Source organism: Triticum dicoccoides, chromosome 3A (genome assembly GCF_002162155.2).
Source record: "Triticum dicoccoides isolate Atlit2015 ecotype Zavitan chromosome 3A, WEW_v2.0, whole genome shotgun sequence".
Taxonomy (NCBI): Eukaryota; Viridiplantae; Streptophyta; class Magnoliopsida; order Poales; family Poaceae; genus Triticum; species Triticum dicoccoides.
Window position 1 is genome coordinate 118,184,362 of NC_041384.1, and position 10,744 is coordinate 118,195,105.

Here is a 10,744-nt window from a genome sequence, read left to right on the forward strand (position 1 = left end):
CTTGCACCATTTCCTCCCACACGCGTGCCACTTCCGCGTCATGCTGGGTTTTATCCGCCGGCTCTACCACAGCGGTTAACAGAGTTGTCCGTTTATCCATGAGGTCCATGAGAACCTGAGCCGGGGGGCGCGCGGGGTCTCCTGACCCGGCATCTACCGATCTGGTGGCCGCTGCTGTCGCTGCGGTGGAGTTCTGCCCGGGCTGTGTCCCTGCCATAAAAACACCGGCCCAATTCGGCGGCTCAAGGGGGTCCGGAATACTGCTGCCATCGGAACAGCCCCCGAGCATGCCATCTTGCAGTTGGTACAATGAGTCCGTCTCACCTGTTGATGATGCAGTATCGGAGCAGATGGTCGTCTCCCCGCCTTCCATCGATCCTTCAGAGTATTCACCGCCATGGACGCAGCCTACGAAAGCATTCTTCACAACAGATTGAACACGGGCCGACCCGACGCACTGAGCCGTTTCGATGAGGTTGGTGTGGACGTCCGGCTCAGGGCCTGACTCGCTGATCCAGCCGATGAAGACGTGAATTCCACCGAAGGGGACCCGGTACCCGTACTCGATTGAGCCGGCCTCGGGGCCCCAGCCCTCGTCGTCGATGTAGAGTTTGCCGCGACGACTCTTGGTCATCCGGCCCACAACGTATCCCTTGAGCCCTTCGAAGTTGCCCTTCAAGAACTTAAATCCACCGTGCGTTGGCCCCACGGTGGGCGCCAACTATCATGGAGTTGACACATCAGATGTCCTAGAGCAAGGACTTAGTCGTAGGGCCATCGCACTAGGAAGCTTAAAGGGGTTAATCGGGACAAAGGACACGGGAGAGTTTTATACTAGTTCGGCCCCTTACAATGAAGGTAAAAGCCTACGGTCTAGTTGGGATTGGTATTTCTGTGGTTTCGACTTCCAAGAGGCTCAACTCGCCGGCTTGGTTATTGACTTGTTGTTTTTCTTACCCTAAGCCGCCACCGGGTCGTCCCCTTATATACATGGGTTGGCACCTGGTGGCCTACAGAGTCACGGCCGGCTCATAATCGTGTCCGGCTCGGTGACTTCCTTTACATGCCTTTCTTTACAAGCCTTACCGCCTGTATGGCGGTTTACAATAACGGGCCTTAAACCGGCCCGAGACCTCTAGGCTTTCTATATATTTAATAACTATCATCTTGACTGTATATTGGGCTTCTTATGTAACCCGCCATTAGGGCTGACCCGGCCCCTCTTGGGCGGGTCATACTGATAGTAATATCCCCAACACACCGAAAGAGCTCCTACTAGTAGAAAAGTTAATTCGGTTGAAGAAATTTCTTCTTTGCGTGAAAAAGTTGATGCTCTTGTGAAATTTGTTGCTAGTAGAAGTGCTCCTGTTGATTTTAATGATATGCCTTTGTCTACTTTGATTGAGCAAAATAGTGATGCCATAGATGTGAATTTTATCTCTCGAAATAATTTCAATAACAATGCTTATAGAGGTAATTTTAATCCTAGGACTCTTCCTAGTAATTCCTCTAATAATTATGGTAATGCCTATGGAAATCAATCTTATAATAATAATAGGAACACCTATGATCTTGAGAACGATATTAAAGAATTTATCAATACGCAAAAAGTTTTCAACACTTCCATAGAAGAAAAGTTGAGTAAGATTGATGATTTGTCTAAAAGTGTTGATAGAATTGCTCATGATGTGGAAAATCTCAAGATGAAATTTTTTGTGCCTAAAGTAGATGAATCAATTAAGGCTCTTTATGTTTCTATGAATGAAAGTAAGAAAATAACCACTATGCTTAGAGCTAAAAGAGATTTTTTTAGAAAAAGCGTTTTCTAGTGATTACTTATGCAAAAGTGATGATGATATTAAAATGATTGGTGTTTCTTCTATTGATTCCTTGTTTATTAAAGTTAATATTGATGAAAAGGGGACTTTAGAAGAGTCAACTTTAGGTATAAGACGTCCCAATATTTCAGAGGGTGAAAATCTTGTTGAGAAAATTGATAAAAGTGGGTTTGAAGAGGTCAAAACTTTAGCTAGTGATGTGCCCACTCTTTTGGATTACAAAGACTTTAATTATGATAGTTGCTCTTTGATTTATTTTATTTCTTTGTTGCAATCCATGATAAGTTCACCCCATGCTTATGAACAAAATAAAGCTTTTACTAAACATATTGTTGATGCTATGATGAATGCTTTTGACGAAAAATTGGAATTAGAAGTTTCAATTCCTAGAAAGTTGCATGATGAGTGGGAACCTACTATCAAAGTAAAGATTAAAAATGATGAGTGGTTTGCTTTGTGTGACTTGGGTGCTAGTGTTTCTACAATTCCGAAATCTTTATGTGATGTGCTTGGTCTTACCGATCTTGAAGAATGTTCTTTAAATTTGCACTTGGCGGATTCCACTATTAAGAAGCCTATGGGAAGAATTAATGATGTTCTTATTCTTGCAAATAAGAACTATGTGCCCATAGATTTTATTGTTCTTGACATTGATTGCAATCCATCTTGTCCAATTATCCTTGGTTGACTGTTTTTACGCACAATTGGTGCCATGATTGATATGAAAGAAGGCAATATTAAATTCCAATTTCCTTTGAGGAAGGGTATGAAACACTTTCCTAGAACAAGAATTAGGCCACCATATGAATCAATCATTAGGGCATCTTATGGATCTCGAACCAAAGATGACAAAACTTAGATCCTTGTTTTATGCCTAGCTAAGGGTGTAAAACTATAGCGCTTGTTGGGAGGCAACCCGATGAATAAAATTTATTTTTGTTTTTTGCTTCCTGTTTTTGAGTGTTCGCACAATTATGCTACTGTTATGATTGTGTTTATGTTTTAATTAGTGTTTGTGCCAATTAAAGCCTTTAGGATCTTCTTGGGTGATAGTTGTTTAATCTTGCTGGAAAAAACTTTTGCGCTCGTGAAAATAATTTTAATGTTTTACCAGAATAAGGAGTAGAAGAACCTAAGCTTGGGGATGCCCCGACATCCCAAGCCATTATCAAAAAATGAGCAACCAACTAAGCTTGGGGATGCCCCCGAGTGGCATCCCCTCTTTCTTCTAATAACCATCGGTATTTTACTCAAAGCTATATTTTTATCCTTCACATACTATGTGTTTTGCTTGGAGCGTCTTGTATGATATGAGTCTTTGCTTGTTTTATTTTGTGTTTTAAGTCTTGATCCCTTGCTGTACACACCTATTTGGAAGAACCAAAATTATGTCATGACTTGTTAGAATTTCTCTCCATGCTTCACATAAATTTTTATGAGCTATGGACTTGCTCTAGTGCTTCACTTATATCTTTTTGAGCACGGTGTGCTTAGTATTTTTGAAGAAATGCTCTCTTCCTTCACTTAGATTATTTTGAGAGTTAGTAAAATTTTCAAGAAATTCTCTCTTGCTTCACTTAAATTAATTTGAGAGAAAGAAAAAAATTATGCTCATGATCTTCACTTATATTTGTTTGAGCTTATGAAAAGCAACACATGAAAATTAGTCTCAAAGTGATAGATATCCAAGAAGGATATAATAAAAAACTTTCATGAAGATCATTGGACAAAATAAATTTGATTATTAGTAATAGTTTTGAGATATGATGATGTGATATGTGAGTCATCTTGATGAGTAATTATGCTTTAGTAAGAATATTGGTGTTAAGGTTTGTGATTCCCTATGCAAGCACGAAAGTCAATAATTGAAATTATATCCTATTTGTGGTGCATTATTCGGTGTTAGTTATGCTTAATGCTCGCTTATGAGATTATTCGTTTCTTGGTTGGTCGCGTCTCAATCTTTTGCTAGCCTTCATTTTGCACTAAGTATGATCTCTACTTGTGCATCCAAAATCCTTTAAACCAGTTTTGCCACATGAGTCCACTATATCTACCTATATGTGGTATTATTTTGTCATTCTAAGCAAATTTGGATGTGCCATATCTAATTTTCAAAATAAACTTCTCTTTTGTGTGTTCGTTTCGCTCGTGGAGTGGTGAGGGGTGGCTAATATTTTCCATGCTAGATGTGTTATTCTCAAGATGAGTGTTCATTCACTTGTCATTGCACGAGAGTAAGGCAAAGGTTTTAGGGATGCCTAGTCCCGAAATGAAAAAAAAGAATTTACTTTATGTTGTCAAATAAGAAATTCCTTGAAAAGTGTTGGTATGGAGGGCACCCGTGGATACGGTTAGCCATGGAAAGTGAAAGTATGGTGGAAAAAGGAATAAACTTTATTTTCTATTTGGTAACCGCCTATGATATATCTAGCATGGAAAGTGTTGGGAACTCTAAGTCGTTTTCGTTGGTGGAATGGATACACCTTCCAAAATGTTTATATGTCTAAGTTTTTCGCTTTGAGCTCTGGCACCTCTACAAATCCCTACTTCCCTCTAGAAGGGCCTTTCTTTTTTACTTTATGCAATTTTTATTTTGAATTTGAGTATCCATCTTCTCTTATAAAAGCATCAACTAGGAGGCAATATGATCGTACTTGAGTAGTGGGTGTAGCTAATATGTGAGTGTGTTTCATGAATGGATCAATGGTTGAGCACGATGGGCTAGGGATAGCTTATTTTAGCGTTGATATTTTGAAAGACATGATTGTTTGTTAATATGCTTGAGTATTTAAATTATCATGTCAAAACTAGACTATTGCTTTGAACAACATAAAAGTCCAAATGTCCATGCTATAAAGAAAAATTATGATATGACATGTTAGGCATCATTCCACATCAAAAATTCTGTTTTTATCACTTCCCTACTCGAGGACGAGTAGGAGTTAAGCTTGGGGATGCTGATACGTCTCCAACGTATCTATAATTTTTTAATGTTCTATGTTGTTACATTATCAATCTTGGATGTTTTATAATCATTTTATAGTCATTTTATATCATTTTTTGGTACTAACCTATTGACATAGTGCCAAGTGCCAGTTCCTGGTTTTTTCCATGTTTTTTACATCATAGAAAATCACTATCAAATGGAGTCCAAATGCCATGAAACTTTACGGAGAATTTTTACGGGCCAGAAGGAACACAATAGGCCCTGGTTGCACCGGGGGGGGTGACCTGAGGGGAGCACAACCCACGAGGGCGCGCTAGGAGGCCCAAGCGCGCCCTTGTGGGTTGTGCCCACCTAGGGTGCCCCTCAAACTGCCTCTTTGCTCTCTAAATACCCCAATATTCCCAAAACCCTAGGGGAGTCGATGAAATATTCATCCATCCACCGCAGAGTCCAGAACCACCAGATCCAATCTAGATACCATCTCGGATGGGGTTCACCACCTCCATTGTTGCGTCTCCGATGATGCATGAGTAGTTCTTTGTAGACTTTCGGGTCCGTAGTTAGTAGCTAGATGGCTTCCTCTCTCTCTCTCTTGATTCTCAATACAATGGTCTCTTGGAGATCCATGTGATGTAACTATTTGCGGTGTGTTTTTTGGGATCCGATGAACTTCGAGTTTATGATCAGATCTATCTCTTTTTATATCCATGAAAGTATTTGAGTTTCTTTGATCTCTTTTATGCATGATCTCTTATAACCTTGCATTTCTTCTTCAATATTTGGGTTTTGTTTGTCCAACTTGATCTATTTATGTTGCAATGGGAAGACGTGCTTTGTAGTGGATTCGATCTTACGGTGCTTGATCCCAGTGACAGAAAGGGAACCGACACGTATATATCGTTGCTACTATGGATAAAACGATGGGGTCTATCTCTACATAGATAGATCTTGTCTACATCATGTCATTATTCTTATTGCATTACTCCATTTCTCCATGAACTTAATACACTAGATGCATGTTGGATAGCGGTCGATGTGTGGAGTAATAGTAGTAGATGCAGGCAGGAGTCGATCTACTAATCTTGGACGTGATGCCTATGTAATGATCATTGCCTAGATATCATCATGAGTATTCGAAGTTCTATCAATTGCCCTACAATAATTTGTTCACCCACCGCTTTGTTATTTTTCTCGAGAGAAGCCACTAGTGAAATCTACGGCCCCTGGGTCTTTTTCTCATATTATTTTCCTTTGCAATCTATTTTTTCTTTGAGTTTATTTTCAGATCTACTAAACCAAAAACCCAAAAATACCTTGCTGCAATTTATTCTTATTTATTTATTTGGCATTCGATCTATCAATCTACTTCAAATTTACCTCACGTCTGTTTGCCTATCTTGAGGCACCGTACCCCGGAAGGGATTGACAACACCTTTAACACGTCAGGTTGCGAGAAGTTGCTATTTGTGTGCAGGTGATATTTACGTTGTGTTGCTTGCTTATCCTACTGGTTCAATAACCTTGGTTTCATGTTTGAGGGAAATACCTACCACTGTTGTGCTGCATCATGCCTTCCTCTTTGAGGAAATACCGACGTAGCTTCAAGCGACATCAGGATGATGGCCTCTATGTTGAATAAGCCCCTCCTGGCTCTGTATCTATTTCAATGGCATGTTGTTTGCCATCGGCAGTGAGTGATTGGAGGTGGGTCTTTGCCGATCGAATCTTTGTTTTGACTATATGTGTTGGGAACACAATATTTCAAAAAAAAAAAATCCTACGACCATGCAAGATCTATCTAGGAGATGCATAGCAACGAGAGGGGAGAGTGTGTCCACATACCCTCATAGACCAAAAGCGGAAGCGTTTAGTAACGCGGTTGATGTAGTCGAACGTCTTTGCGATCCAACCAATCAAGTACCGAACGCACGGCACCTCCGCGATCTGCACACGTTCAGCTCGGTGACGTCCCTCGAACTCTAGATCTAGTTGAGGCTGAGGGAGAGTTTCGTTAGCACGACAGCGTGGTGACGGTGATGATGAAGTTTCCGACGTAGGGCTTTGCCTAAGCACTACGACAATATGATCGAGGTGGAAAACTGTGGAGGGGGCACCGCACACGGCTAAAGATCAACTTGTGTGTATATGGGGTGCCCCCCTCCACCGTATATAAAGGAGGGGAAGAGGAGGAGGTCCGGCCACAAGGGGCGCCCCCAAAGGGGGGATTCCTACTCCTAGTAGGAGTAGGTTTCCCCCTTTCCTAGTCTATGTAGGAGAAGAAGGAAGGAGAGGAGAGGGAGAAGGAAAGAGGGGGGCGCTGCCCCCTCCATAGTCCAATTCGGACCAGCCCATGGGGGGGGGGCGGCTACCCCTTGAGGCCCTTCTCTCCTTTACCGTATGGCCCATTAAGGCCCACTACTTCCTCCGGCGAATTCCCGTAACTCTCCGGTACTCCGAAAAATACCTGAATCACTCGCAACCTTTCCGATGTCCGAATATAGCCTTCCAATATATCGACCTTTATGTATCAACCATTTCGAGACTCCTCGTCATGTCCGTGATATCATCCAGGACTCCAAACAACCTTCGGTACATCAAATCACATAACTCATAATACAAATCGTCATCAAACATTCAGCGTGTGGACCCTACGGGTTCGAGAACTATGTAGACATGACCGAGACACAACTCCGGTCAATAACCAATAGCGGAACCCAGATGCTCATATTGGCTCCTACATATTCTACAAAGATATTTATCGTTCAAACCGCATAACAACATACGTTGTTCCCTTTGTCATCGGTATGTTACTTGCCCGAGATTCGATCGTTGGTATCCTCATACCTAGTTCAGTCCCGTTGCCGGCAAGTCTCTTTACTCGTTCCGTAATGTATAATCCCATGACTAACTCATTATTCACATTGCTTGCAAGGCTTATAGTGATGTGCATTACCGAGAGGGCCCAGAGATACCTCTCCGACAATCGGAGTGACAAATCCTAATCTCTATCTATGCCAACTCAACAAACACCATTGGAGACACATGTAGAGCATATTTATAAGCACCCAGTTACGTTGTGACATTTGATATCACACTAAGTGTTCCTCCGGTATTCAGGTGTTGCATAATCTCATATTCATAGGAACATGTATAAGTCACGAAGAAAGCAATAGCAATACTCTAAACGATCATAGTGCTAAGTTCACGGATGGGTCTAGTCCATCACATCATTCTCTAATGATGTGATCCTGTTCAGCAAATGACAACACATGTCTATGGCTAGGAAACTTAACCATCTTTGATTAACGAGCTAGTCAAGTAGAGGCATGCTACGTCTTGAGCTTGCGTTGGTTTTCCCCGAAGAGGAAGGAATGACGCAGCAGAGTAGCGTAAGTAATTCCCTCGGTTTTTGACAACCAAGGTATCAATCCAGTAGGAGGCCACACTCAAGTCCCTCGTACCTGCACAAAACGATAGCTACTCGCAACCAACGCGATTAGGGGTTGTCAAGCCCTTCATGGTCACTTACGAGAGTGAGATCTCATAGATAGAATATTTTTGGTATTTTTGGTATAAAGATGCAAAGTAAAAAGTAAAGGCAAAGTAAATAGCAAAACAATATAAAAGTGATGGAGATTGATATGATGAGAATAGACCCGGGGGCCATAGGTTTCACTAGTGGCTTCTCTCAAGAGCATAAGTATTCTACGGTGGGTGAACAAATTACTGTTGAGCAATTGATAGAATTGAGCATAATTATGAGAATATCTAGGCATGATCATGTATATAGGCATCACGTCCGTGACAAGTAGACCGAAACGATTCTGCATCTACTACTATTACTCCACTCATCGATCGCTATCCAGCATGCATCTAGAGTATTAAGTTAAAAACAGAGTAACGCCATAAGCAAGATGACATGATGTAGAGAGATAAATTCATGCAATATGAAATAAACCCCATCTTGTTATCCTCGATGGCAACGATACAATACGTGCCTTGCTGCCCCTTCTGTCACCGGGTAAGGACACCGCAAGATCGAACCCAAAGCTAAGCACTTCTCCCATGGCAAGAACTACCAATCTAGTTGGCCAAACCAAACGGATAATTCGAAGAGACTTGCAAAGATGACCAATCATGCATAAAAGAATTCAGAGAAGATTCAAATATTATTCATAGATAGACTTGATCATAAACCCACAATTCATCGATCTCAACAAACACACCGCAAAAAGAAGATTACATCGAATAGATCACCACGAGAGAGGGGGAGAACTTTGTATTGAGATTCAAAGAGAGAGAAGAAGCCATCTAGCTACTAACTATGGACCCGAAGGTCTGAGGTAAACTACTCACACTTCATCGGAGAGGCTATAGTGATGTAGAAGCCCTCCGTGATGACGGCCCTCTTCCGGCGGAGCTCCGGAATAGGCCCCAAGATGGGATCTCGTGGATATAGAAAGTTGCGGCAGTGGAATTAGGTTTTGGCTCCTGTTCTGATCGTTTGGGGGTACGTGTGTATATATAGGAGGAAGAAGTACGCCGGAGGACCAACGAGGGGCCCACGAGGCAGGGGGCGCGCCCTAGGGGGGCGCCCCCACCCTCGTGACCGCCTCTTTTGTTCCTTGGAGCAGGGTCCAAGTCTCCTGGATCACGTTCGGTGAGAAAATCATGTTTCCGAATATTTTATTTTGTTTGGACTCCGTTTGATATTCGGTTTCTCCGAAACACTGAAATAGGCAAAAAACAACAATTCTGGGTTGGGCCTCCGGTTAATAGGTTAGTCCCAAAAAGAATATAAAAGTGGAAAATAAAGCCCAATATAGTCCAAAACAGTAGATAATATAGCATGGAGCAATCAAAAATTATAGATACGTTGGAGACGTATCAGGCATCCCCAAGCTTAATTCCTGCTCGTCCTCAAGTAGGTAAATGATAAAAAGAGAATTTTTGATGCCGAGTGCTACTTGGCATAATTTCAATGCAAATCTTCTTAATTGTGGTATGAATATTCAGATTAGAAAGATTCAAGACAAAGGTTTATATTGACATAAGAAATAATAATACTTCAAGCATACTAACAAAGCAATTATGTCTTCTCAAAATAACATGGCCAAACAAAGTTATCCCTACAAAATCATATAGTCTAGCTATGCTCCATCTTCCCCACACAAAGTATTTAAATCATGCACAACCCCGATGACAAGCCAAGAAATTGTTTCATACTCTAACTTTTTCAAAACATTTTCAATCTTCACGCAATATATGAGCGTGAGCCATGGATATTGCACTATGGGTGGAATAGAATGGTGGTTGTGGAGAAGACAAAAGGGAAGAAGATAGTCTCACATCAACTAGGCGTATTAACGGGCTATGGAGATGCCCATCAATAGATATCAATGTGAGTGAGTAGGGATTGCCATGCAACGGATGCACTAGAGCTATAAGTATATGAAAGCTCAAAAAGAAACTAAGTGGGTGTGCATCCAACTTGCTTGCTCATGAAGACCTAGGGCAATTTGAGGAAGCCCATCATTGGAATATACAAGCCAAGTTCTATAATGAAAGATTCCCACTAGTATATGAAAGTGATAACATGAGAGACTCTCTACTATGAAGATCATGGTGCTACTTTGAAGCACAAGTGTGGTAAAAGGATAGTAACATTGTCCCTTCTCTCTTTTTCTCTCTTTTTTTTATTTGGGCCTTTTCTCTTCTTTTTTTATGGCCTTTCTCTTTTTTTGGGGCTTCTTTGGCCTCTCTTTTTTTCGTCCGGAGTCTCATCCCGACTTGTGGGGGAATCATAGTATCCATCATTCTTTCCTCACTGGGACAATGTTCTAATAATGATGATCATCACACTTTTATTTTTCTTACAACTCAACAATTACAACTCGATATTAGAACAAAATATGACTCTATATGAATGCCTCCGGCAGTGTACCGGGATATGCAA